The 26,178-nt window shown below is 42.5% G+C and overlaps 11 non-coding genes across 11 annotated transcripts; 4 read left to right on the forward strand and 7 right to left on the reverse strand.

Annotated features, from left to right (window-relative positions):
• Nucleotides 1-1,407: 1,407 nt before the first annotated feature.
• On the reverse strand, nucleotides 1,408-1,479 carry trnah-gug (transfer RNA histidin (anticodon GUG)). Its single transcript has one exon. It is a non-coding gene; the product is annotated as a tRNA-His (tRNA).
• A 1,392-nt stretch (nucleotides 1,480-2,871) lies between these two features.
• On the reverse strand, nucleotides 2,872-2,943 carry trnah-gug (transfer RNA histidin (anticodon GUG)). Its single transcript has one exon. It is a non-coding gene; the product is annotated as a tRNA-His (tRNA).
• A 546-nt stretch (nucleotides 2,944-3,489) lies between these two features.
• Nucleotides 3,490-3,561, forward strand: trnae-uuc (transfer RNA glutamic acid (anticodon UUC)). The gene has a single exon. It is a non-coding gene; the product is annotated as a tRNA-Glu (tRNA).
• Nucleotides 3,562-4,344: 783 nt separating this feature from the next.
• Nucleotides 4,345-4,416, reverse strand: trnah-gug (transfer RNA histidin (anticodon GUG)). The gene has a single exon. It is a non-coding gene; the product is annotated as a tRNA-His (tRNA).
• A 1,392-nt stretch (nucleotides 4,417-5,808) lies between these two features.
• On the reverse strand, nucleotides 5,809-5,880 carry trnah-gug (transfer RNA histidin (anticodon GUG)). The gene has a single exon. It is a non-coding gene; the product is annotated as a tRNA-His (tRNA).
• A 546-nt stretch (nucleotides 5,881-6,426) lies between these two features.
• trnae-uuc (transfer RNA glutamic acid (anticodon UUC)) lies at nucleotides 6,427-6,498 on the forward strand. The gene has a single exon. It is a non-coding gene; the product is annotated as a tRNA-Glu (tRNA).
• Nucleotides 6,499-7,281: 783 nt separating this feature from the next.
• On the reverse strand, nucleotides 7,282-7,353 carry trnah-gug (transfer RNA histidin (anticodon GUG)). Its single transcript has one exon. It is a non-coding gene; the product is annotated as a tRNA-His (tRNA).
• Nucleotides 7,354-8,745: 1,392 nt separating this feature from the next.
• trnah-gug (transfer RNA histidin (anticodon GUG)) lies at nucleotides 8,746-8,817 on the reverse strand. The gene has a single exon. It is a non-coding gene; the product is annotated as a tRNA-His (tRNA).
• A 546-nt stretch (nucleotides 8,818-9,363) lies between these two features.
• On the forward strand, nucleotides 9,364-9,435 carry trnae-uuc (transfer RNA glutamic acid (anticodon UUC)). The gene has a single exon. It is a non-coding gene; the product is annotated as a tRNA-Glu (tRNA).
• A 783-nt stretch (nucleotides 9,436-10,218) lies between these two features.
• On the reverse strand, nucleotides 10,219-10,290 carry trnah-gug (transfer RNA histidin (anticodon GUG)). The gene has a single exon. It is a non-coding gene; the product is annotated as a tRNA-His (tRNA).
• Nucleotides 10,291-13,769: 3,479 nt separating this feature from the next.
• On the forward strand, nucleotides 13,770-13,841 carry trnae-uuc (transfer RNA glutamic acid (anticodon UUC)). The gene has a single exon. It is a non-coding gene; the product is annotated as a tRNA-Glu (tRNA).
• Nucleotides 13,842-26,178: the final 12,337 nt, after the last annotated feature.

Raw genomic sequence — 26,178 nt, forward strand, 5'->3', positions numbered from 1 at the left:
CTATACGATCACGGCATGCAAGGCACAACTGACAAGGAAACTTTGCTCCCATACCCAGACAAAGAGCGACTCCGATCCTGGAGCGCTCCTCGTTTCCTCTGTAACCCGCTTGAAACGTGGACCTGAGAGGAAGGTGGATTGGAAAAGAGTGAAATTCTCACTCGGTCTGTCCTGTCCACAGCCAAGTCTTGGGTTTCTGATTGATTTGGAGCTCGCCTCATAGCACACGTGAGAGGAATGAAGTCGTGACTTGGGGTGTTTCCTGCCTAAATTTTTGACGCAGTGCCGGTGTTGGTAGGCTGGGCAATTGTTAGGCAAATTGGGGCATCTTGAAACACGTACTCGTGGCAGTCTTAGCGTCCTTGCCTTCAGTTGAGATGACACACCATGCGATTCAGTGAGAAGCTAGTTTATGATGGTCAGCAAAGGATCCGATTGTTTGCAATTGTCTACTTATATGAAAGAGAAGAAAAAATATAAAACATCCAGACAGCCTCCTCTCGACTAATGGACTGTGATTGAAAGTCACAGCATCATCGTAATTGACTTCCAATCTGTTAATCCCATATGGTCTAGCGGTTAGGATTCCTGGTTTTCGCCCGGGTTCGACTCCCGGTATGGGAAAGCTAGTTCGAGCTCACTCGCACAACACAGGTGTACTCCTCGACTTGCCCATGTTTTGTTCCAGGCTGTGTTTTCAATCAAAGCGTACAGGTGGCTCTCACGTAATCAAAGCCAATAATCGCTCCAGAATAATGCTGCTTGGGGCTCCTTTCAGTACCATAGCAGAGAGCCTAACCATCCCCAGCCCTGAAATCCCTGGATCAAATCGCATCCTACAGCATGAGAAGAGACAACCACGACACGGCGGTTCCCGTCCAGGGAGCATGGCAAGTATCTGCAAGCAAGGCACATAAAGAAACGGAAAGGGTCCGGGTGACATAGGAAACACCATACAACACAGCAGCACACAATCAACGGTCAGAGATGCGATGTCCATAAAACGTACGACTTGATGAGATCGGCTAATATACTTCCTTACACTCTGGCGCTCGCAGTTCTTCCCATGTAAATTTTGTATTATATTTATATAAATATGTATATATTTTTCCTTTTTTACAATGCTCTGTTCTTGGATCCCAAAGAAAGTGTTGTGATCATCGCAAACGAGACTGGAGCACGTTTCAGATGAAACGGCATGCGCTGCTTTGAATCTGATGAATTGAACTGGAGCCAAAAGAGCCCGTGCCGTACAGCCCAGTGTTAACACACGCTCTCCGCAAAAGGGGCATCGGCTGAACGACATTGCAACTTGATGAGGACGCAATTTTAGCATAGGTGTGAGTTAAATAGACTTATTTCGATATCACTCGCTTGAAAATGCATTCTGCGAATCGTTTGTTCAAGTGCCGTGACCCGGATTCGAACCGGGGTTGCTGCGGCCACAACGCAGAGTACTGACCACTATACGATCACGGCATGCAAGGCACAACTGACAAGGAAACTTTGCTCCCATACCCAGACAAAGAGCGACTCCGATCCTGGAGCGCTCCTCGTTTCCTCTGTAACCCGCTTGAAACGTGGACCTGAGAGGAAGGTGGATTGGAAAAGAGTGAAATTCTCACTCGGTCTGTCCTGTCCACAGCCAAGTCTTGGGTTTCTGATTGATTTGGAGCTCGCCTCATAGCACACGTGAGAGGAATGAAGTCGTGACTTGGGGTGTCTCCTGCCTAAATTTTTGACGCAGTGCCGGTGTTGGTAGGCTGGGCAATTGGTAGGCAAATTGGGGCATCTTGAAACACGTACTCGTGGCAGTCTTAGCGTCCTTGCCTTCAGTTGAGATGACACACCATGCGATTCAGTGAGAAGCTAGTTTATGATGGTCAGCAAAGGATCCGATTGTTTGCAATTGTCTACTTATATGAAAGAGAAGAAAAAATATAAAACATCCAGACAGCCTCCTCTCGACTAATGGACTGTGATTGAAAGTCACAGCATCATCGTAATTGACTTCCAATCTGTTAATCCCATATGGTCTAGCGGTTAGGATTCCTGGTTTTCGCCCGGGTTCGACTCCCGGTATGGGAAAGCTAGTTCGAGCTCACTCGCACAACACAGGTGTACTCCTCGACTTGCCCATGTTTTGTTCCAGGCTGTGTTTTCAATCAAAGCGTACAGGTGGCTCTCACGTAATCAAAGCCAATAATCGCTCCAGAATAATGCTGCTTGGGGCTCCTTTCAGTACCATAGCAGAGAGCCTAACCATCCCCAGCCCTGAAATCCCTGGATCAAATCGCATCCTACAGCATGAGAAGAGACAACCACGACACGGCGGTTCCCGTCCAGGGAGCATGGCAAGTATCTGCAAGCAAGGCACATAAAGAAACGGAAAGGGTCCGGGTGACATAGGAAACACCATACAACACAGCAGCACACAATCAACGGTCAGAGATGCGATGTCCATAAAACGTACGACTTGATGAGATCGGCTAATATACTTCCTTACACTCTGGCGCTCGCAGTTCTTCCCATGTAAATTTTGTATTATATTTATATAAATATGTATATATTTTTCCTTTTTTACAATGCTCTGTTCTTGGATCCCAAAGAAAGTGTTGTGATCATCGCAAACGAGACTGGAGCACGTTTCAGATGAAACGGCATGCGCTGCTTTGAATCTGATGAATTGAACTGGAGCCAAAAGAGCCCGTGCCGTACAGCCCAGTGTTAACACGCGCTCTCCGCAAAAGGGGCATCGGCTGAACGACATTGCAACTTGATGAGGACGCAATTTTAGCATAGGTGTGAGTTAAATAGACTTATTTCGATATCACTCGCTTGAAAATGCATTCTGCGAATCGTTTGTTCAAGTGCCGTGACCCGGATTCGAACCGGGGTTGCTGCGGCCACAACGCAGAGTACTGACCACTATACGATCACGGCATGCAAGGCACAACTGACAAGGAAACTTTGCTCCCATACCCAGACAAAGAGCGACTCCGATCCTGGAGCGCTCCTCGTTTCCTCTGTAACCCGCTTGAAACGTGGACCTGAGAGGAAGGTGGATTGGAAAAGAGTGAAATTCTCACTCGGTCTGTCCTGTCCACAGCCAAGTCTTGGGTTTCTGATTGATTTGGAGCTCGCCTCATAGCACACGTGAGAGGAATGAAGTCGTGACTTGGGGTGTCTCCTGCCTAAATTTTTGACGCAGTGCCGGTGTTGGTAGGCTGGGCAATTGGTAGGCAAATTGGGGCATCTTGAAACACGTACTCGTGGCAGTCTTAGCGTCCTTGCCTTCAGTTGAGATGACACACCATGCGATTCAGTGAGAAGCTAGTTTATGATGGTCAGCAAAGGATCCGATTGTTTGCAATTGTCTACTTATATGAAAGAGAAGAAAAAATATAAAACATCCAGACAGCCTCCTCTCGACTAATGGACTGTGATTGAAAGTCACAGCATCATCGTAATTGACTTCCAATCTGTTAATCCCATATGGTCTAGCGGTTAGGATTCCTGGTTTTCACCCAGGCAGCCCGGGTTCGACTCCCGGTATGGGAAAGCTAGTTCGAGCTCACTCGCACAACACAGGTGTACTCCTCGACTTGCCCATGTTTTGTTCCAGGCTGTGTTTTCAATCAAAGCGTACAGGTGGCTCTCACGTAATCAAAGCCAATAATCGCTCCAGAATAATGCTGCTTGGGGCTCCTTTCAGTACCATAGCAGAGAGCCTAACCATCCCCAGCCCTGAAATCCCTGGATCAAATCGCATCCTACAGCATGAGAAGAGACAACCACGACACGGCGGTTCCCGTCCAGGGAGCATGGCAAGTATCTGCAAGCAAGGCACATAAAGAAACGGAAAGGGTCCGGGTGACATAGGAAACACCATACAACACAGCAGCACACAATCAACGGTCAGAGATGCGATGTCCATAAAACGTACGACTTGATGAGATCGGCTAATATACTTCCTTACACTCTGGCGCTCGCAGTTCTTCCCATGTAAATTTTGTATTATATTTATATAAATATGTATATATTTTTCCTTTTTTACAATGCTCTGTTCTTGGATCCCAAAGAAAGTGCTGTGATCATCGCAAACGAGACTGGAGCACGTTTCAGATGAAACGGCATGTGCTGCTTTGAATCTGATGAATTGAACTGGAGCCAAAAGAGCCCGTGCCGTACAGCCCAGTGTTAACACGCGCTCTCCGCAAAAGGGGCATCGGCTGAACGACATTGCAACTTGATGAGGACGCAATTTTAGCATAGGTGTGAGTTAAATAGACTTATTTCGATATCACTCGCTTGAAAATGCATTCTGCGAATCGTTTGTTCAAGTGCCGTGACCCGGATTCGAACCGGGGTTGCTGCGGCCACAACGCAGAGTACTGACCACTATACGATCACGGCATGCAAGGCACAACTGACAAGGAAACTTTGCTCCCATACCCAGACAAAGAGCGACTCCGATCCTGGAGCGCTCCTCGTTTCCTCTGTAACCCGCTTGAAACGTGGACCTGAGAGGAAGGTGGATTGGAAAAGAGTGAAATTCTCACTCGGTCTGTCCTGTCCACAGCCAAGTCTTGGGTTTCTGATTGATTTGGAGCTCGCCTCATAGCACACGTGAGAGGAATGAAGTCGTGACTTGGGGTGTCTCCTGCCTAAATTTTTAACGCAGTGCCGGTGTTGGTAGGCTGGGCAATTGGTAGGCAAATTGGGGCATCTTGAAACACGTACTCGTGGCAGTCTTAGCGTCCTTGCCTTCAGTTGAGATGACACACCATGCGATTCAGTGAGAAGCTAGTTTATGATGGTCAGCAAAGGATCCGATTGTTTGCAATTGTCTACTTATATGAAAGAGAAGAAAAAATATAAAACATCCAGACAGCCTCCTCTCGACTAATGGACTGTGATTGAAAGTCACAGCATCATCGTAATTGACTTCCAATCTGTTAATCCCATATGGTCTAGCGGTTAGGATTCCTGGTTTTCACCCGGGTTCGACTCCCGGTATGGGAAAGCTAGTTCGAGCTCACTCGCACAACACAGGTGTACTCCTCGACTTGCCCATGTTTTGTTCCAGGCTGTGTTTTCAATCAAAGCGTACAGGTGGCTCTCACGTAATCAAAGCCAATAATCGCTCCAGAATAATGCTGCTTGGGGCTCCTTTCAGTACCATAGCAGAGAGCCTAACCATCCCCAGCCCTGAAATCCCTGGATCAAATCGCATCCTACAGCATGAGAAGAGACAACCACGACACGGCGGTTCCCGTCCAGGGAGCATGGCAAGTATCTGCAAGCAAGGCACATAAAGAAACGGAAAGGGTCCGGGTGACATAGGAAACACCACACAACACAGCAGCACACAATCAACGGTCAGAGATGCGATGTCCATAAAACGTACGACTTGATGAGATCGGCTAATATACTTCCTTACACTCTGGCGCTCGCAGTTCTTCCCATGTAAATTTTGTATTATATTTATATAAATATGTATATATTTTTCCTTTTTTACAATGCTCTGTTCTTGGATCCCAAAGAAAGTGTTGTGATCATCGCAAACGAGACTGGAGCACGTTTCAGATGAAACGGCATGCGCTGCTTTGAATCTGATGAATTGAACTGGAGCCAAAAGAGCCCGTGCCGTACAGCCCAGTGTTAACACGCGCTCTCCGCAAAAGGGGCATCGGCTGAACGACATTGCAACTTGATGAGGACGCAATTTTAGCATAGGTGTGAGTTAAATAGACTTATTTCGATATCACTCACTTGAAAATGCATTCTGCGAATCGCTTGTTCAAGTGCCGTGACCCGGATTCGAACCGGGGTTGCTGCGGCCACAACGCAGAGTACTGACCACTATACGATCACGGCATGCAAGGCACAACTGACAAGGAAACTTTGCTCCCATACCCAGACAAAGAGCGACTCCGATCCTGGAGCGCTCCTCGTTTCCTCTGTAACCCGCTTGAAACGTGGACCTGAGAGGAAGGTGGATTGGTAAAGAGTGAAATTCTCACTCGGTCTGTCCTGTCCACAGCCAAGTCTTGGGTTTCTGATTGATTTGGAGCTCGCCTCATAGCACACGTGAGAGGAATGAAGTCGTGACTTGGGGTGTCTCCTGCCTAAATTTTTGACGCAGTGCCGGTGTTGGTAGGCTGGGCAATTGGTAGGCAAATTGGGGCATCTTGAAACTCGTACTCGTGGCAGTCTTAGCGTCCTTGCCTTCAGTTGAGATGACACACCATGCGATTCAGTGAGAAGCTAGTTTATGATGGTCAGCAAAGGATCCGATTGTTTGCAATTGTCTACTTATATGAAAGAGAAGAAAAAATATAAAACATCCAGACAGCCTCCTCTCGACTAATGGACTGTGATTGAAAGTCACAGCATCATCGTAATTGACTTCCAATCTGTTAATCCCATATGGTCTAGCGGTTAGGATTCCTGGTTTTCACCCAGGCAGCCCGGGTTCGACTCCCGGTATGGGAAAGCTAGTTCGAGCTCACTCGCACAACACAGGTGTACTCCTCGACTTGCCCATGTTTTGTTCCAGGCTGTGTTTTCAATCAAAGCGTACAGGTGGCTCTCACGTAATCAAAGCCAATAATCGCTCCAGAATAATGCTGCTTGGGGCTTCTTTCAGTACCATAGCAGAGAGCCTAACCATCCCCAGCCCTGAAATCCCTGGATCAAATCGCATCCTACAGCATGAGAAGAGACAACCACGACACGGCGGTTCCCGTCCAGGGAGCATGGCAAGTATCTGCAAGCAAGGCACATAAAGAAACGGAAAGGGTCCGGGTGACATAGGAAACACCATACAACACAGCAGCACACAATCAACGGTCAGAGATGCGATGTCCATAAAACGTACGACTTGATGAGATCGGCTAATATACTTCCTTACACTCTGGCGCTCGCAGTTCTTCCCATGTAAATTTTGTATTATATTTATATAAATATGTATATATTTTTCCTTTTTTACAATGCTCTGTTCTTGGATCCCAAAGAAAGTGTTGTGATCATCGCAAACGAGACTGGAGCACGTTTCAGATGAAACGGCATGCGCTGCTTTGAATCTGATGAATTGAACTGGAGCCAAAAGAGCCCGTGCCGTACAGCCCAGTGTTAACACGCGCTCTCCGCAAAAGGGGCACCGGCTGAATGACATTGCAACTTGATGAGGACGCAATTTTAGCATAGGTGTGAGTTAAATAGACTTATTTCGATATCACTCGCTTGAAAATGCATTCTGCGAATCGTTTGTTCAAGTGCCGTGACCCGGATTCGAACCGGGGTTGCTGCGGCCACAACGCAGAGTACTGACCACTATACGATCACGGCATGCAAGGCACAACTGACAAGGAAACTTTGCTCCCATACCCAGACAAAGAGCGACTCCGATCCTGGAGCGCTCCTCGTTTCCTCTGTAACCCGCTTGAAACGTGGACCTGAGAGGAAGGTGGATTGGAAAAGAGTGAAATTCTCACTCGGTCTGTCCTGTCCACAGCCAAGTCTTGGGTTTCTGATTGATTTGGAGCTCGCCTCATAGCACACGTGAGAGGAATGAAGTCGTGACTTGGGGTGTCTCCTGCCTAAATTTTTGACGCAGTGCCGGTGTTGGTAGGCTGGGCAATTGGTAGGCAAATTGGGGCATCTTGAAACACGTACTCGTGGCAGTCTTAGCGTCCTTGCCTTCAGTTGAGATGACACACCATGCGATTCAGTGAGAAGCTAGTTTATGATGGTCAGCAAAGGATCCGATTGTTTGCAATTGTCTACTTATATGAAAGAGAAGAAAAAATATAAAACATCCAGACAGCCTCCTCTCGACTAATGGACTGTGATTGAAAGTCACAGCATCATCGTAATTGACTTCCAATCTGTTAATCCCATATGGTCTAGCGGTTAGGATTCCTGGTTTTCGCCCGGGTTCGACTCCCGGTATGGGAAAGCTAGTTCGAGCTCACTCGCACAACACAGGTGTACTCCTCGACTTGCCCATGTTTTGTTCCAGGCTGTGTTTTCAATCAAAGCGTACAGGTGGCTCTCACGTAATCAAAGCCAATAATCGCTCCAGAATAATGCTGCTTGGGGCTCCTTTCAGTACCATAGCAGAGAGCCTAACCATCCCCAGCCCTGAAATCCCTGGATCAAATCGCATCCTACAGCATGAGAAGAGACAACCACGACACGGCGGTTCCCGTCCAGGGAGCATGGCAAGTATCTGCAAGCAAGGCACATAAAGAAACGGAAAGGGTCCGGGTGACATAGGAAACACCATACAACACAGCAGCACACAATCAACGGTCAGAGATGCGATGTCCATAAAACGTACGACTTGATGAGATCGGCTAATATACTTCCTTACACTCTGGCGCTCGCAGTTCTTCCCATGTAAATTTTGTATTATATTTATATAAATATGTATATATTTTTCCTTTTTTACAATGCTCTGTTCTTGGATCCCAAAGAAAGTGTTGTGATCATCGCAAACGAGACTGGAGCACGTTTCAGATGAAACGGCATGCGCTGCTTTGAATCTGATGAATTGAACTGGAGCCAAAAGAGCCCGTGCCGTACAGCCCAGTGTTAACACGCGCTCTCCGCAAAAGGGGCATCGGCTGAACGACATTGCAACTTGATGAGGACGCAATTTTAGCATAGGTGTGAGTTAAATAGACTTATTTCGATATCACTCGCTTGAAAATGCATTCTGCGAATCGTTTGTTCAAGTGCCGTGACCCGGATTCGAACCGGGGTTGCTGCGGCCACAACGCAGAGTACTGACCACTATACGATCACGGCATGCAAGGCACAACTGACAAGGAAACTTTGCTCCCATACCCAGACAAAGAGCGACTCCGATCCTGGAGCGCTCCTCGTTTCCTCTGTAACCCGCTTGAAACGTGGACCTGAGAGGAAGGTGGATTGGAAAAGAGTGAAATTCTCACTCGGTCTGTCCTGTCCACAGCCAAGTCTTGGGTTTCTGATTGATTTGGAGCTCGCCTCATAGCACACGTGAGAGGAATGAAGTCGTAACTTGGGGTGTCTCCTGCCTAAATTTTTGACGCAGTGCCGGTGTTGGTAGGCTGGGCAATTGGTAGGCAAATTGGGGCATCTTGAAACACGTGCTCGTGGCAGTCTTAGCGTCCTTGCCTTCAGTTGAGATGACACACCATGCGATTCAGTGAGAAGCTAGTTTATGATGGTCAGCAAAGGATCCGATTGTTTGCAATTGTCTACTTATATGAAAGAGAAGAAAAAATATAAAACATCCAGACAGCCTCCTCTCGACTAATGGACTGTGATTGAAAGTCACAGCATCATCGTAATTGATTTCTAATCTGTTAATCCCATATGGTCTAGCGGTTAGGATTCCTGGTTTTCACCCAGGCAGCCCGGGTTCAACTCCCGGTATGGGAAAGCTAGTTCGAGCTCACTCGCACAACACAGGTGTACTCCTCGACTTGCCCATGTTTTGTTCCAGGCTGTGTTTTCAATCAAAGCGTACAGGTGTCTCTCACGTAATCAAAGCCAATAATCGCTCCAGAATAATGCTGCTTGGTGCTCCTTTCATTACCATAGCAGAGAGCCTAACCATCCCCAGCCCTGAAATCCCTGGATCAAATCGCATCCTACAGCATGAGAAGAGACAACCACGACACGGCGGTTCCCGTCCAGGGAGCATGGCAAGTATCTGCAAGCAAGGCACATAAAGAAACGGAAAGGGTCCGGGTGACATAGGAAACACCATACAACACAGCAGCACACAATCAACGGTCAGAGATGCGATGTCCATAAAATGTACGACTTGATGAGATCGGCTAATATACTTCCTTACACTCTGGCGCTCGCAGTTCTTCCCATGTAAATTTTGTATTATATTTATATAAATATGTATATATTTGTCCTTTTTTACAATGCTCTGTTCTTGGATCCCAAAGAAAGTGTTGTGATCATCGCAAACGAGACTGGAGCACGTTTCAGATGAAACGGCATGCGCTGCTTTGAATCTGATGAATTGAACTGGAGCCAAAAGAGCCCGTGCCGTACAGCCCAGTGTTAACACGCGCTCTCCGCAAAAGGGGCATCGGCTGAACGACATTGCAACTTGATGAGGACGCAATTTTAGCATAGGTGTGAGTTAAATAGACTTATTTCGATATCACTCGCTTGAAAATGCATTCTGCGAATCGTTTGTTCAAGTGCCGTGACCCGGATTCGAACCGGGGTTGCTGCGGCCACAACGCAGAGTACTGACCACTATACGATCACGGCATGCAAGGCACAACTGACAAGGAAACTTTGCTCCCATACCCAGACAAAGAGCGACTCCGATCCTGGAGCGCTCCTCGTTTCCTCTGTAACCCGCTTGAAACGTGGACCTGAGAGGAAGGTGGATTGGAAAACAGTGAAATTCTCACTCGGTCTGTCCTGTCCACAGCCAAGTCTTGGGTTTCTGATTGATTTGGAGCTCGCCTCATAGCACACGTGAGAGGAATGAAGTCGTGACTTGGGGTGTCTCCTGCATAAAATTTTTGACGCAGTGCCGGTGTTGGTAGGCTGGGCAATTGGTAGGCAAATTGGGGCATCTTGAAACACGTACTCGTGGCAGTCTTAGCGTCCTTGCCTTCAGTTGAGATGACACACCATGCGATTCAGTGAGAAGCTAGTTTATGATGGTCAGCAAAGGATCCGATTGTTTGCAATTGTCTAATTATATGAAAGAGAAGAAAAAATATAAAACATCCAGACAGCCTCCTCTCGACTAATGGACTGTGATTGAAAGTCACAGCATCATCGTAATTGACTTCCAATTTGTTAATCCCATATGGTCTAGCGGTTAGGATTCCTGGTTTTCGCCCGGGTTCGACTCCCGGTATGGGAAATCTAGTTCGAGCTCACTCGCACAACACAGGTGTACTCCTCGACTTGCCCATGTTTTGTTCCAGGCTGTGTTTTCAATCAAAGCGTACAGGTGGCTCTCACGTAATCAAAGCCAATAATCGCTCCAGAATAATGCTGCTTGGGGCTCCTTTCAGTACCATAGCAGAGAGCCTAACCATCCCCAGCCCTGAAATCCCTGGATCATATCGCATCCTACAGCATGAGAAGAGACAACCACAACACGGCGGTTCCCGTCCAGGGAGCATGGCAAGTATCTGCAAGCAAGGCACATAAAGAAACGGAAAGGGTCCGGGTGACATAGGAAACACCATACAACACAGCAGCACACAATCAACGGTCAGAGATGCGATGTCCATAAAACGTACGACTTGATGAGATCGGCTAATATACTTCCTTACACTCTGGCGCTCGCAGTTCTTCCCATGTAAATTTTGTATTATATTTATATAAATATGTATATATTTTTCCGTTTTTACAATGCTGTGTTCTTGGATCCCAAAGAAAGTGGTGTGATCATCGCAAACGAGACTGGAGCACGTTTCAGATGAAACGGCATGCGCTGCTTTGAATCTGATGAATTGAACTGGAGCCAAAAGAGCCCGTGCCGTACAGCCCAGTGTTAACACACGCTCTCCGCAAAAGGGGCATCGGCTGAACGAGATTGCAACTTGATGAGGACGCAATTTTAGCATAGGTGTGAGTTAAATAGACTTATTTCGATATCACTCGCTTGAAAATGCATTCTGCGAATCGTTTGTTCAAGTGCCGTGACCCGGATTTGAACCGGGGTTGCTGCGGCCAAAACGCAGAGTACTGACCACTATATGATCACGGCATAACTGACAAGGAAACTTTGCTCCCATACCCAGACAAAGAGCGACTCCGATCCTGGAGCGCTCCTCGTTTCCTCTGTAACCCGCTTGAAACGTGGACCGGAGAGGAAGATGGATTGGAAAAGAGTGAAATTCTCACTCGGTCTGTCCTGTCCACAGCCAAGTCTTGGGTTTCTGATTGATTTGGAGCTTGCCTCATATCACACGTGAGAGGAATGAAGTCGTGACTTGGGGTGTCTCCTGCCTAAATTTTTGACGCAGTGCCGGTGTTGGTAGGCTGGGCAATTGGTAGGCAAATTGGGGCATCTTGAAAAACGTACTCGTGGCAGTCTTAGCGTCCTTGCCTTCAGTTGAGATGACACACCATGCGATTCAGTGAGAAGCTAGTTTATGATGGTCAGCAAAGGATCCGATTGTTTGCAATGCTCTGGGATTATATGAAAGAGAAGAAAAAATATAAAACATCCAGACTGCCTCCTCTCGACTAATGGACTGTGATTGAAAGTCACAGCATCATCGTAATTGACCTCCATTTTATTAATCCCATATGGTCTAGCAGTTAGGATTCCTGGTTTTCACCCAGACGGCCCGGGTTCGACTCCCGGTATGGTAAAGCTAGTTCGAGCTCACTCGCACAACACAGGTGTACTCCTCGACTTGCCCATGTTTTCTTCCAGGCTGTGTTTTCAATCAAAGCGTACAGGTGGCTCTCATGTAATCAAAGCCAATAATCGCTCCAGAATAATGCTGCTTGGGGCTCCTTTCAGTACCATAGCAGAGAGCCTAACCATCCCCAGCCCTGAAATCCCTGGATCAAATCGCATCCTACAGCATGAGAAGAGACAACCACGACACGGCGGTTCCCATCCAGGGAGCATGGCAAGTATCTGCAAGCAAGGCACTTAAAGAAACGGAAGGGGTCCGGGTGACATAGGAAACACCACACAACACAGCAGCACACAATCAACGGTCAGAGATGCGATGTCCATAAAACGTACGACTTGATGAGATCGGCTAATATACTTCCTTACACTCTGGCGCTTGCAGTTCTTCCCATCTAAATTTTGTATTATATTTATATAAATATGTATATATTTTTCCTTTTTTGCAATGCTCTGTTCTTGGATCCCAAAGAAAGTGGTGTGATCATCACAAACAAGACTGGAGCACATTTCAGATGAAACGGCATGCGCTGCTTTGAATCTGATGAATTGAACTGGAGCCAAAAGAGCCCGTGCCGTACAGCCCAGTGTTAGCACGCGCTCTCCGCAAAAGGGGCATCGGCTGAACGAGATTGCAACTTGATGAGGACGCAATTTTAGCATAGGTGTGTGTTAAATAGACTTATTTCGATATCACTCGCTTGAAAATGCATTCTGCGAATCGTTTGTTCAACTGCCGTGACCCTGATTCGAACCGGGGTTGCTGCGGCCACAACGCAGAGTACTGACCACTATACGATCACGGCATGCAAGGCACAACTGACAAGGAAACTTTGCTCCCACACCCAGACAAAGAGCGACTCTGATCCTGGAGCGCTCCTCGTTTCCTCTGTAACCCGCTTGAAACGTGGACCGGAGAGGAAGGTGGATTGGAAAAGAGTGAAATTCTCACTCGGTCTGTCCTATCCACAGCCAAGTCTTGGGTTTCTGATTGATGTGGAGCTCGACTCATATCACACGTGAGAGGAATGACGTTGTGACTTGGGGTGTCTCCTGCCTAAATTTTTGACGCAGTGCCGGTGTTGGTAGGCTGGGTAATTGGTAGGCAAATTGGGGCATCTTGAAACACGTACTCGTGGCAGTCTTAGCGTCCTTGCCTTCAGTTGAGATGACACACCATGCGATTCAGTGAGAAGCTAGTTTATGATGGTCAGCAAAGGATCCGATTGTTTGCAATGCTCTGGGATTATATGAAAGAGAAGAAAAAATATAAAACATCCAGACAGCCTCCTCTCGACTAATGGACTGTGATTGAAAGTCACAGCATCATCGTAATTGACCTCCAGTTTATTAATCCCATATGGTCTAGCGGTTAGGATTCCTGGTTTTCACCCAGGCGGCCCGGGTTCGACTCCCGGTATGGGAAAGCTAGTTCGAGCTCACTCGCACAGCACAGGTGTACTCCTCGACTTGCCCATGTTTTCTTCCAGGCTGTGTTTTCAATCAAAGTGTACAGGTGGCTCTCACGTAATCAAAGCCAATAATCGCTTCAGAATAATGCTGCTTGGGGCTCCTTTCAGTACCATAGCAGAGAGCCTAACCATCCCCAGCCCTGAAATCCCTGGATCAAATCGCATCCTACAGCATGAGAAGAGACAACCACGACACGGCGGTTCCTGTCCAGGGAGCATGGCAAGTATCTGCAAGCAAGGCACTTAACTCTAGAATTACCAGAGCTTAAGAAAAAACTCGTAGATCTGGAGGGGAGTGTTTCTTTGATATTTGGACTTCAGACTTCATACATTATATAGTTTATGCCTACATTTTGTCATTTACTACTAAAATATGAAAAACGTTTCTGTTTTAAAAATGTGTTTACACAGATTGCTGTAGAAATGGAACACTCATGAACTGTGTGTGTTCCAAATAGCGATCTATTATTTCCACAATAAAACTCCAGCAGTTCAGTCACTCCCAGATAATCAAACAAGGCAAGAGCTGGGAAAACTTAGTGAACGCTCTGCCACGGTGGGGGATGGAATAGCCGGCTGCTTGCTGGCTCGTCTTAATCGGCACATTTAGAAGACAAAAGAGAGCTGTGAATGGTTTTAAGGTGGGCTGGATCTACGAGTTTTTTCGTAGACTCTGGTAAGTCTAGTGTTAAAAGAGCAAGCTCAGTGGTAATAATATTTGACTTTGCAGACCATGAACTACAATATCTTCAGCTAGCATGTCAGGTGCTAAATGCTGGGGATATTTTAATGTAAATCAAATGGATTGATGGTTGGTGCCAGCTGGAGACTTGACATAACATTTTGCTTTTTCTTTCTGTAGGATTGTATTTTGGAATATGTTTTTCAAATTACAAAGCAAGTCTTGAACATAGAACATGTGCTGTGATATTTCAGGATTATGTGAAACTCTGCAGTGTTAAAATAATATTCTGTTCTGATCAATTTCCATTTACAATTATTATGTTTTTTTGGGGAAGATGAACCAAATTCTGATGTAGTTTTCAGTTTTGTATTACTATTTTTAGAAATTATTCTTTTTCCAACTGCACATTGTTTTTTATAGGGGCCATCATTTTGTGATGATTGTTGTTATGGCATCGCTACGGTAATCAGGTCAGACAGGTCATAACACATCAGCAGTGTGATGGTATAAAAGATGCACTATTCACTTTGTCTTTATCTGACTTTAACACATAAAGATTAGTTTTCTAGATTAGTTTCCCTGGTATTCAGTTATTTGGCAGTTTTATTTTGATTATGATTTTGGGTTTTGCTTTGGTTTGACAAAGTTTTGGCTTAACATTCCTGTACTTAATATTTTCCCTGACTAGTGTTTCACCTTCTGGTTCTAAATACAAATTATTTCTGTGAATTTTAGGAGAATGTATCCAAAGAAGAGTAACACTAATTTTACTAACTCAGTAAAAAGAACAGTATTTTCAGTGATCAGTTTTAATTTTGTATAAAACATTTTGTCTGCACCAGAGGAAAAATAATTTCATATTGTAAAGATGCATCTGCCTGTTATAGATTTACTAAGTGTGCATGTGGGCAGCACAAGAAAGGAGTAAGGCAAGGAGATAAGAGATCTCTTACTCACAACTGAGAATCACCTCTACATGCAGATACTGGGATAAGACGGATAAGAAACAACTGGAAGTCTTTCATAATTTTCAGAATACACACACGCATAGATATATGGGCTATTTTAAGGCTATGATACATTATTACTTGTGTCAAACAATCGGGATAAAAAGTCTAGCAGGAAGAAAAATGGATGGATGTTCTTTTATGAATGTTACATGTATACTGTTGGTCATACATATTGTTGTCCAAGTGGCGTAATTACATTTACATTTTTTATTTATTTTATTTTCCATCTCATATTTTCCACAATGTTCACATGATGATGCATACCTGGCTTCTATGCAAACACTAGTAAGTTATAGCTGAAGCAATGTGAATGGCAATAGAATTAAGGATGCAATGTCAATAGTATTGGAAAATTAATTTGTTATTGGATGAATACATTAGCAAGATGCTTACATTAAAAAACTGGATGTTGCTTTTATTTACATACTACTGGCTGAGTTGTGTAGTGAGTATAAACTACCTATTTAAATTGTACATTGTACAGGAGTTTGCAAAGAGGAGGTAAGATTATTGCAATGCATTATTGTGTATGTTTCATGTTGGAAATGACATTATAGGGTTGAATACATACAGTATAGATCTTTAGAAATATCTGATGTAAAATATTATTGGTCAGCGTGTTGTATACGTTTTTGAAGTAAAAGATTGACAAAATGTGGTAAACTGCCTCCAATTGTATTCTAATACAGAATTTTAGAATCCGACTTCCTCTTGTATGGAGGATTGTTAATATTACAGCCTCTGTTGTTGTGCACTTACAAATATATTTGCATAAGGAAACATTATTGTATTATTTTATAATACGAAGAAGTTCACACATGGTTATTTGGATACTCAAACTTATTCTTAATAATGATTGTGATACAGTACTATACTATAAGAGGTGCCCAGTAAGTCTCAGATTTAAATCCAGGCTGAAGGTTCAAACCTTCAGTTTAGCATACCCTGAGTAGATGTGTTGATTACCTGTGCATACTGCATCTCTGTTGTTAGTCATTAGTACTAAAATATAAGTAATAGGATATTTATAAACTGTTACTAACCCTCCCTATTGTGTGTCTTTTCTTGGTATCCTCGTGTGGCACTTGGTGCCTCTACTCTACTGGCAGGTTGTTTGTCTGTCTATGGAAGTGCTTGAATCATGAGGTAGAAGGGTCCTTTCATCAAATTGGCTGGTCCAGCACTGACTCAGCTGTAGAATGGTGTGTATGTGGGAGGCAGCTTGTTGGCCGAGATCACCAGGACTCTAACTGTGTGTGGCTCGTCTGACTCCTTTTCTTGCATTTGACTGTGCCTGCACTTGGTGAGCAGCCCTGCGCAAGTACAAAGTAGTTTGTACTATTGTATTGCATTTCTGAATTGACAATGGTTGATTGGCCATCTAGTTCTGTAAAGAGGATTACTTGTATTCTGTTTTGTGTGTTGTATTTACCACATTTTTTGACACCCATTGCATGCACAAGCTACCTGGAAGGAGGACTCTCTCTGAATTGCCCTTCACAAGATTTCTTCCATTTTTTCCCTTTTTTTTGGAAGTTTTTTTCTTGTCTTCTTAGAGAGTTAAGATTATCTGTCAAAAATGGCCTGGTAAAGCCCATTGAAGAATTCCTTGTGTGATTTGGGGGTATACAAGAAATACGTTGTTGTTGTTGTTGTTGTTGTAGTAATAAATATACTAAGGTAGACTTTATTCAGATCCCCATTTCAAATTTTTATTTCTTTTTTTGTTTTACAAATGAAAAATGTTATTAATTGAGCATTGAAATAAAATATATTGTTTTGTGAAAATATCTGTAAGCTATCCCCACCTCACATATGTAGATTGATAAACATGTGTGTGTGTGTGCAACTAGGCAGTATTGGCTGCTCTTATGACTATTTTCCCAAATAGCAAGATTTCCTTTTGCATTGTTTCTGGATATGAGTTTTAGGTATTTTACAATGCAGTTTAAATGTTGAGTGACAAAAAATCCATGTACTTTATTTTCTCTTTATCTATGTCTTCTCTATTTTATTTGCTTCACTCAGCACAGCTTTATTTTCTTGTGAATCTCAATTTCTCACTTTTACTGAGTTTCCCATGATTCTCTTGATGTCTTGACATATTTGAAGAAGCAATTATGCAAGGTTTTGACTTTCTCAATCTTTTATTATGCTGTCATTCTCTTCATGTAAATCCAATTTTTCATCATCTTTTATCTCTGCTAAATCCCAGTAGACTTTCTTTCAGGTGTTACTCTCACTTACAGTAAATGAAACAGCACCTTCCCTAAAAATGATGTCAAATCAATTGCTCTGTAGTTATCACTCTCAGTTTAAGACCCAGACATATATGAGCATGTCTCCTAGACAAAATTAATGGATCACGTGAGATAACTAAGATTAGGTCAACTTCTTTGCTATTACGACCTCAAATTTCATGCAAATGCCGTAGACTCATGTAAACCTAATTCCTGAAATATTCTTATACATAGTGCTACAGGATTGCCTCAAGTCATACATGCTTATTTCCCTGCCTCACCACTGCCTGTGTAGAACTGACAACTTGTGCTTATGTCCTTGTGAATTTTCATCAGGCATTCCAGTTTCCTTCCACATTCCAAGGACACACATAAAGTATTTTGATAGAGTTAAATTGCCTCATTCTAACTGCATTTGGGTATGAGAATTACTAGGCCTTATATATGACATTATCCCAATCAGGGTGATTTTCAATACTGCCAAGACAGAATTTAAATGACCCTGTAAAATGATTAATCAGGTTCAAACCTGAAAACTAAATAAAATGGAAGTGTGACAAGCACTGTGTCATAGCAGTTAACCTCTCTGCCTTACAGATCTGGCATCCACCATTTGAATCATGTGCCAAGTCTTTCTCTGTGTGGCATTTGCATGCTTTCCGAATGTGTGCGTAGGTTGTTCCCTAGGTGATCCAGTTTTCCTCCTGCCTCCCCACATAAATGAATGATCCCGTGCTGCTTCTACGTGGACATGTGAGTGAGTTGCCTCTGTGTCTGTCAGTCGTATTGCTGTTTTGTGGCCCGTGCTGTCATCATAGCCTCCAGCTCTCCATCAATTAGATTAAGCAGGTTGCAGAGATGTTACGTTATGTTAATATCCTAATTTCAAAGCCTTTACATGTTAAGAAAACTACTTATGCTTTGATTTTCAGAACATTCTGTTTCAGAGCAAGCATTATGATGTCTTTGTTGCTTTATTAAAAAATGAAATGAACTCTTTCACACTTTTCATAGACGTATGCATATACTCACACATGCAAGCAAAAAGCCAAAACGCCACCCACACAGACAAATAAATAATTAAATTACCGTATAGGGTTTCAGATTGAATGGATTGTAATTAATTTCCAGCCTTTATGGGCACATATATGAGAGCTTTTGCTTTTAAACCATGTTATGAACCCAGTAAACACAAAAGAAAGCATTATGTTAACATGCAGGCAAAATAAACAGACAAGTCTATTTTTCCTGTTGACAGCAGACTCACTTATTGTTTTTTTTGGGTTGACTTGTACATAGCACAATATAAGCAAATTCAATGTGCCTAAGCTCTGTCAAGCCTACTTACAAATTTACATTACATTACTACAGATATGATCAATCTCTTGCATTCACGATTCAATATTTCCCATACAGCAAATTGTATTTGAGTAAAAAAAAATGCACATTTCCTATTAAAGGAGTATTTCAGCATCAAGAGACTGACAGTTCAATGTAAGAAAACTGACAGCCTCAAAGATGCCAGTGCATCTCAATGCCTTGAATTTTTATAGCCTCCTAAGAATATAAATGCTAAACAGTATATTAACCTTCTACAGTTTTCACTTCTTCTCAAACAAACAAAATTATGCAACAAATTTATAATATGAAAACAAATGCTTTTTGATAGTTTGAAGATTTGAAATATTCTTTTCATTTAAATGTATATCAGTAAGAAAAATTGGTTATAGAGGGAGAACTTGCCTGACTCTTTTCAGGAGAGAAAAATAACCACAGTTTTATCTGTTTGTGTCACCCTTTTCCTATAATTATTTTTCCCTTTTCACTGCTAGAAATGCTGTTTTTTTACTGATAGTCTTCAAAGATTGCATTATGTTGAATAGTAGAAGGAACACTGGGGTTTTGCTCCAAAAACATATACTGTATATACTGCTCTGTGAGAAAATAATTCTAATCTACACCCCATGAGTCTCTTGGAAAAGTCTGTTAAAAGTATTGGTTCAACCTGTCATCAGATCAAACCTATTTTGATTGTAAGGGGAAGTTTAAATAAAATTAGATGTTTTCAACAGGTTTAAAAGAGAGAAACCACTGGAGATGTGTAGAAATAAGGCCCAGCATGGGAGTCATGATTCTGTGGTTAAACAGTGATGTGCTAGAGCAGTTATCACACTGAAGATGGCAAAGGAAGAACAGTGAGTAGGAGGACATCCAAGACATCGCAAACTATTGCTGGTTTTCATCCACCTTAAAAGTGAAGGTGGATAATGTGGTACAAGTAAAAGGAATCCTAACTGTAAAAAAGCAGTAATGAGAATTCTGTTTTGATGATTTAAATGGTGAAAAAAGTATTTCTCTTCTGTCTTATGACTGACGAGGGGAAAAAAAAGAGGAAGAAAATAGACATGGGGGAGAGTCATTCCTTTGAAGAGGTGCTGTTTTCTCTTCCAGCAGTTCTTTCTAGATACAATGGAGATTAAAAGCTATACAATGTAGAGGAGAAGAAGGGCCAATGCCAGGGAAAAATTATGTGGTAGTATTTAGTTTGATATCTGTTCATTGCAATTACCAATGTGAAAGTTTACTTTCACTTTCAGTCAAAATAAATACCCACTTTTTAAAATATAATATTCTAAACTTAATCAGCTTATTTATTTAATTGGTCTTTCTTTATTCTATTAATAACCACTGCTCAAACAAAACATAATAGGATGTATAAGATAGATAGATAGATAGATAGATAGATAGATAGATAGATAGATAGATAGATAGATAGATAGATAGATAGATAGATAGATAGATAGATAGATAGATAGATAGATAGATAGATAGATAGATAGATAGATACTTTATTAATCCCAAGGGGAAATTCACAGTAAGTGTAAGTATAAGTGACTTCCTTCAAAATTAACATTCCATAACAGATTCATAGATTTTCAATACAACATATTTCTAAATGTTAATAGAAGGTAATAATGCTATATGTGGAAAATCTACAACTATTGTAAATAGAAAGTGTAATTCACCTACTAAACAAACAAAATAGGGTCAAATCCAAAATAAAATATTGGCAGTAAAGTACTTAACCCAATAACTGATACAGAATCATTGTGAAGTTGCTGCAAAAAACTGAAGAACATGCTTGTAGCATTTAAATAAGGAGTGAAGTCATAGTCGTGAATTGGAAAGGTATCATTTTTGTGAATTAGGTTTGTGGTTTAGCACAGTTTTTCCACCCCTGACAAAACACAACTATTTTTAGAGCTCAAGTTTAGTAAGTGAAAGTATTTACAAGTACTTCCATCCAACACTGAAAGGGGTGGGACAGTTCATTTGAGGGCCCAAAATGGTGCCAGACCTGAACAGAAGAGGTGCAAGATGGACAAGAAATTAGAAGGTATTAGTCATCACAGTAGGAGATAAAAACAGAGAAGGAAAAAACAACTTCATCAAAGAACTGGATAAAGCAATGCATAGAGGAAAGACGGGGAAAAAAGGAAAAAGCAGAAAAAATTATTAAGATTCAGACAGGACAGATTATTTTAAGCGGCTAGAGCAAAAAAAAAGCAGACAAGGAAAGGTAAGAGAAATAGACGGATTATAGAAGAGGGAAATCCTGGACAGATAACTCATGAAAATGAGCTCTAGTTGACAGCTAGGTGAGTGAACAAGATGAAAGATTATAGATGAAAGGAAAATAAAGAGAAAAATGTAAGGAAGCCAAACAAGCTAATAAGAGAGACGGCATAAATGTTCAAATCCCCCTAAAAGGATAACATGAATCTAGAATGAGACTCGTGAGAGTACGGAGTCAAGCACATTCAAATTTTTTTTTCAAATGTGCCATGAGAACAGAAGAACTTAATTAAAAAAGGCTGAACAGCAGGGAATTCAAATTAAGAAATACATAAAATTGCAAAGAGGTGTGGAAGAGTTCATATCCGGGGGGATATAAGTGATGAAATGTACAAAGCCAGACTAGTAATCAGTTACTATACTACAATACTTCAATGAAAAATGAATTTAATTTCTTTTTCTACAACTTTTTAAATACTTTTAGATCACATTGTTACATTTTGGGTTCTGAGTTACACAAATGAAATTAATGAACAGTTCTTTTCTAAGCACACTTTGTTCTTTAATTTGTATAAACAGGTTTAGAGTCTTTCAGCAGTAAATAAAAAAAAGAAAAAACAAACAATCTTCAATATACAGTGCATCCGGAAAGTATTCACAGCGCATCACTTTTTCCACATTTTGTTATGTTACAGCCTTATTCCAAAATGGATTAAATTCATTTTTTTCCTCAGAATTCTACACACAACACCCCATAATGACAATGTGAAAAAAGTTTACTTGAGATTTTTGCAAATTTATTAAAAATAAAAAAACCGAGAAAGCACATGTACATAAGTATTCACAGCCTTTGCCATGAAGCTCAAAATTGAGCTCAGGTGCATCCTGTTTCCCCTGATCATCCTTGAGATGTTTCTGCAGCTTACTTGGAGTCCACCTGTGGTAAATTCAGTTGGTTGGACATGAATTGGAAAGGCACACACCTGTCTATATAAGGTCCCACAGTTGACAGTTTATGTCAGAGCACAAACCAAGCATGAAGTCAAAGGAATTGTCTGTAGACCTCCGAGACAGGATTGTCTCGAGGCACAAATCTGGGGAAGGTTACAGAAAAATTTCTGCTGCTTTGAAGGTCCCAATGAGCACAGTGGACTCCATCATCTGTAAGTGGAAGAAGTTCGAAATCACCAGGACTCTTCCTAGACCTGGCCAGCCATCTAAACTGAGCGATCAGAGGAGAAGGGCCTTAGTCAGGGAGGTGACCAAGAACCCGATGGTCACTCTGTCAGAGCTCCAGAGGTCCTCTGTGGAGAGAGGAGAACCTTCTAGAAGGACAACCATCTCTGCAGCAATCCACCAATCAGGCCTGTATGGTAGAGTGGCCAGACGGAAGCCACTCCTTAGTAAAAGGCACATGGCAGCCCGCCTAGAGTTTGCCAAAAGGCACCTGAAGGACTCTCAGACCATGAGAAACAAAATTCTCTGGTCTGATGAGATAAAGATTGAACTCTTTGGTGTGAATGCCTGCCGTCATGTTTGGAGGAAACCAGGCACCGCTCATCACCAGGCCAATACCATCCCTACAGTGAAGCATGGTGGTGGCAGCATCATGCTGTTGGGATGTTTTTCAGCGGCAGGGACAGGGAGACTAGTCAGGATAAAGGGAAAGATGGCTGCAGCAATGTACAGAGACATCCTGGATGAAAACCTGCTCCAGAGTGCTCTTGACCTCAGACTGGGGCGACGGTTCATCTTTCAGCAGGACAACGACCCTAAGCAAATAAATTTGCAAAAACCTCAAATAAACTTTTTTCATGTTGTCATTATGGGGTGTTGTGTGCAGAATTCTGAGGAAAAAAATGAATTTAATCCATTTTGGAATAAGGCTGTAACATAACAAAATGTGGAAAAAGTGATGTGCTGTGAATACTTTCCGGATGCACTGTAACTGAACATCCACCAGGGAGGAGCAGGGCTGCTACCGTCAGGACAGATGTGAAAGACAGATGCACTCCGGTCAGGAAAAGCCTGTATGTATTAGAGAAACAAGCATCTTTATAGATTTTTATTAATGTGAGATATGAAACTTGCATGTTAAGGCAGTTGACATACAGCTGACCCCTCATCTTTCTGATTTATTAATTAATTTATTTAATTATTGTCTACTTGGTTTTTTTATTTTATTTATTGAATTTATTAAAAGCATATAACATTCCATACAATAAAGTAAAACTTAACAAAACTAAAATCAAATCAACCCCGACCCATGAGAAAGAGAGGAAGGCCAACAACCAGAGTAAAACTGTTAAAAGTAGTAAAGTGAGAAAGGAGTCTTTTCCCCCAATATAAATTCTTATTCTAAAATGTTATTGATTATGTCCTGACAGGTTTTAAAAAAGTTTAGAACAGGTACTATAAGTGAGAATTTGATTTTTTCCAATTTCAAATTGTATATAACATCAAGTTACCCACTGACTTAAAAGAGGTGGGCTAGGATTCTTCTAGTTGAGCAAGATAAGTCGACATGCTAATAGTGAAGTGAAGGCAATCACAGTTTGTTTGTCTTTCTCCAGTTTAAGCCCATCTGGGAGTCCACCAAACTCAGCTGTTAGTGGATTAGGAGGGATTGTGATTCCAAGGCTGTCTGATAGGCATTTAAAAATTTTCGTCAAGAATGATGTTAATTTGGTGCAGGCCCAACTGGCCCAGTGAAGCTGGGGCTCGATTGCAACGTTCGCAGGTTGGATCCTGCCCTGGAAAGATCTTGGACAATTTCAAATGAGGCAGATGTGCTTAATAAAAGATTTTAAGTTGAATAATTGAATGTTTTGCACATATGGAGCTAGAGTTTATTCTGTGTGTGGCTGCCTTCCACTCCGTTTCTGACATGCTGAGTAAGAGATCCTCCTGAAAGGAGGGACTTTAAAATGGTTTTATATATTATAGAAATCTGCGGTGGGTTGGCACCCTGCCCGGGATTGGTTCCTGCCTTGTGCCCTGTGTTGGCTGGGATTGGCTTCAGCAGACCCCTGTGACCCTGTGTTCGGATTCAGCGGGTTGGAAAATGGATGGATGGATGGATATTATAGAAATGCTGTCTGAGTCCCCATCTCTTTCTGATTTATAATTGTAAGAAAGTATGTTTTCTTTACCATTAAACCATCCACAGAAAGCGAAAGCACAGCTTTCTCTGGAGCATGCATTGCATCTCCCTCCACCTTTTTTCACAACAAAGTGATTCTCTGTTTATTGTAACATGGAGTCACAAACAATACAGAAAGGGGGTGTGAGATCTCCATAACTGCGCACAAGGCAGGCAAGGACCATCAATGGTCAGCCCAGAAGATTCTTATCCCAAACCAGCTAGTCTCCTAACTGCTACTTACAGGCTTTGGCCTAGATAGACAAATAAATATGGAAATGACTTTAAACATTCAAAAATGCCTTTTAATGGAGAGAAACAATAAAAAATCTGATTTGTAACTACAAGGGCAACAAGAAACTTTATAAAAGACATAGGCAAATAAAACAAAAAAAACTCAAAGGAACAGAGTTGCCTAAAAGGCAAACCAAAACTAACAAGACTTAATACACTTAACTGAATGTGAAGATCCAGCGCTAGAAGCAAAATTATTTACAATACCAGAAAATCTGAACCAAAACAATATCTACAGGAAAATACAAGCAAAAAACAATCAGTGCAGGATTTACGTATAAGCTACACAAGCTATAGCTTAGGGCCCCCGCCTTCTTGGGGGCCCCCAAAACAAATTGTCCGAGTGAGCAATTGTCATATATACTTAAATATACTACAGCATTATTTGTCCCAATCAGGCCCAGCCTTAGGTATAGGCGAAGTAGGCGACCGCCTAGGGCCCCGGATCGACTCCTTGGTCTAATTTTCACGCATTTCACAGAGCTTCCAGGGGGGCTCTGCCCCCCTCAGGGGGCCCCTGGACCCCCCTTTCGCCTAGGGCCCCATAATACCTAAGACCGGGCCTGAAAACAATACAGTAAAAGCTCGATTATATGTCAATCTCCGTTAACTATCAGGGCAAAAAAAAACATTGTGCATGCCAGCGCCTACCTATTATTACTGCTGCACATTACACTGCTAGCTATGCATATTGGAAAAACTCTCCCTTGTGCTAGCATATCGTGTTTTTCCCCAGCACCAAGTGTCATGCCACATTTTGAATTCACAGTGTCAGTTAGGTACCTTCAGTTTTAATAGCGTTTCATAGTTTTTCTCTTTTGTTATAATTAAACTCCTACTATACATTGTGGCGGATAAACATATGCGTGTGGTGTTGAAATTGTCACAAAAAATTGAAATTATTAAAAATTTACAAAATGGCAAAAGTGCTTCAAGTTTTGCTTCAGTTTACACAGTAGGAAGAACAACAGAGAACAATGTAAAGCCTGGTGCCAACAAAATTTAAAAACGTGTCAAAAATGGAAACCGCTGATGGTAATGTTATTCTGTATTAATGTTAATGTTCTTCTGCATTGTAATTTTCATTTTACATTCTGTTATGTTTTGTTAATATATTGTGAAGTTCATGCAGCTTGTGATGCACTGTGTAGGACCAAAAAGGGTGGAATGAATGCTGTAAGTGATGGGAATGCGTGAAGGGCTTAGGAGATGAGTGACAGGAGTAGTTAGGAGAAAAAGGAAGCTGCAGCGGAAGGAAGTTTTGAGCAGGAGACAATAGGCAGGAGTATTTGCAGTATAGAAAAGACAGAATGTGAGTGGCAGCAGATACACTGATTGATAGGG

This window comes from Erpetoichthys calabaricus, chromosome 1 (genome assembly GCF_900747795.2).
Source record: "Erpetoichthys calabaricus chromosome 1, fErpCal1.3, whole genome shotgun sequence".
NCBI lineage: Eukaryota > Metazoa > Chordata > Cladistia > Polypteriformes > Polypteridae > Erpetoichthys > Erpetoichthys calabaricus.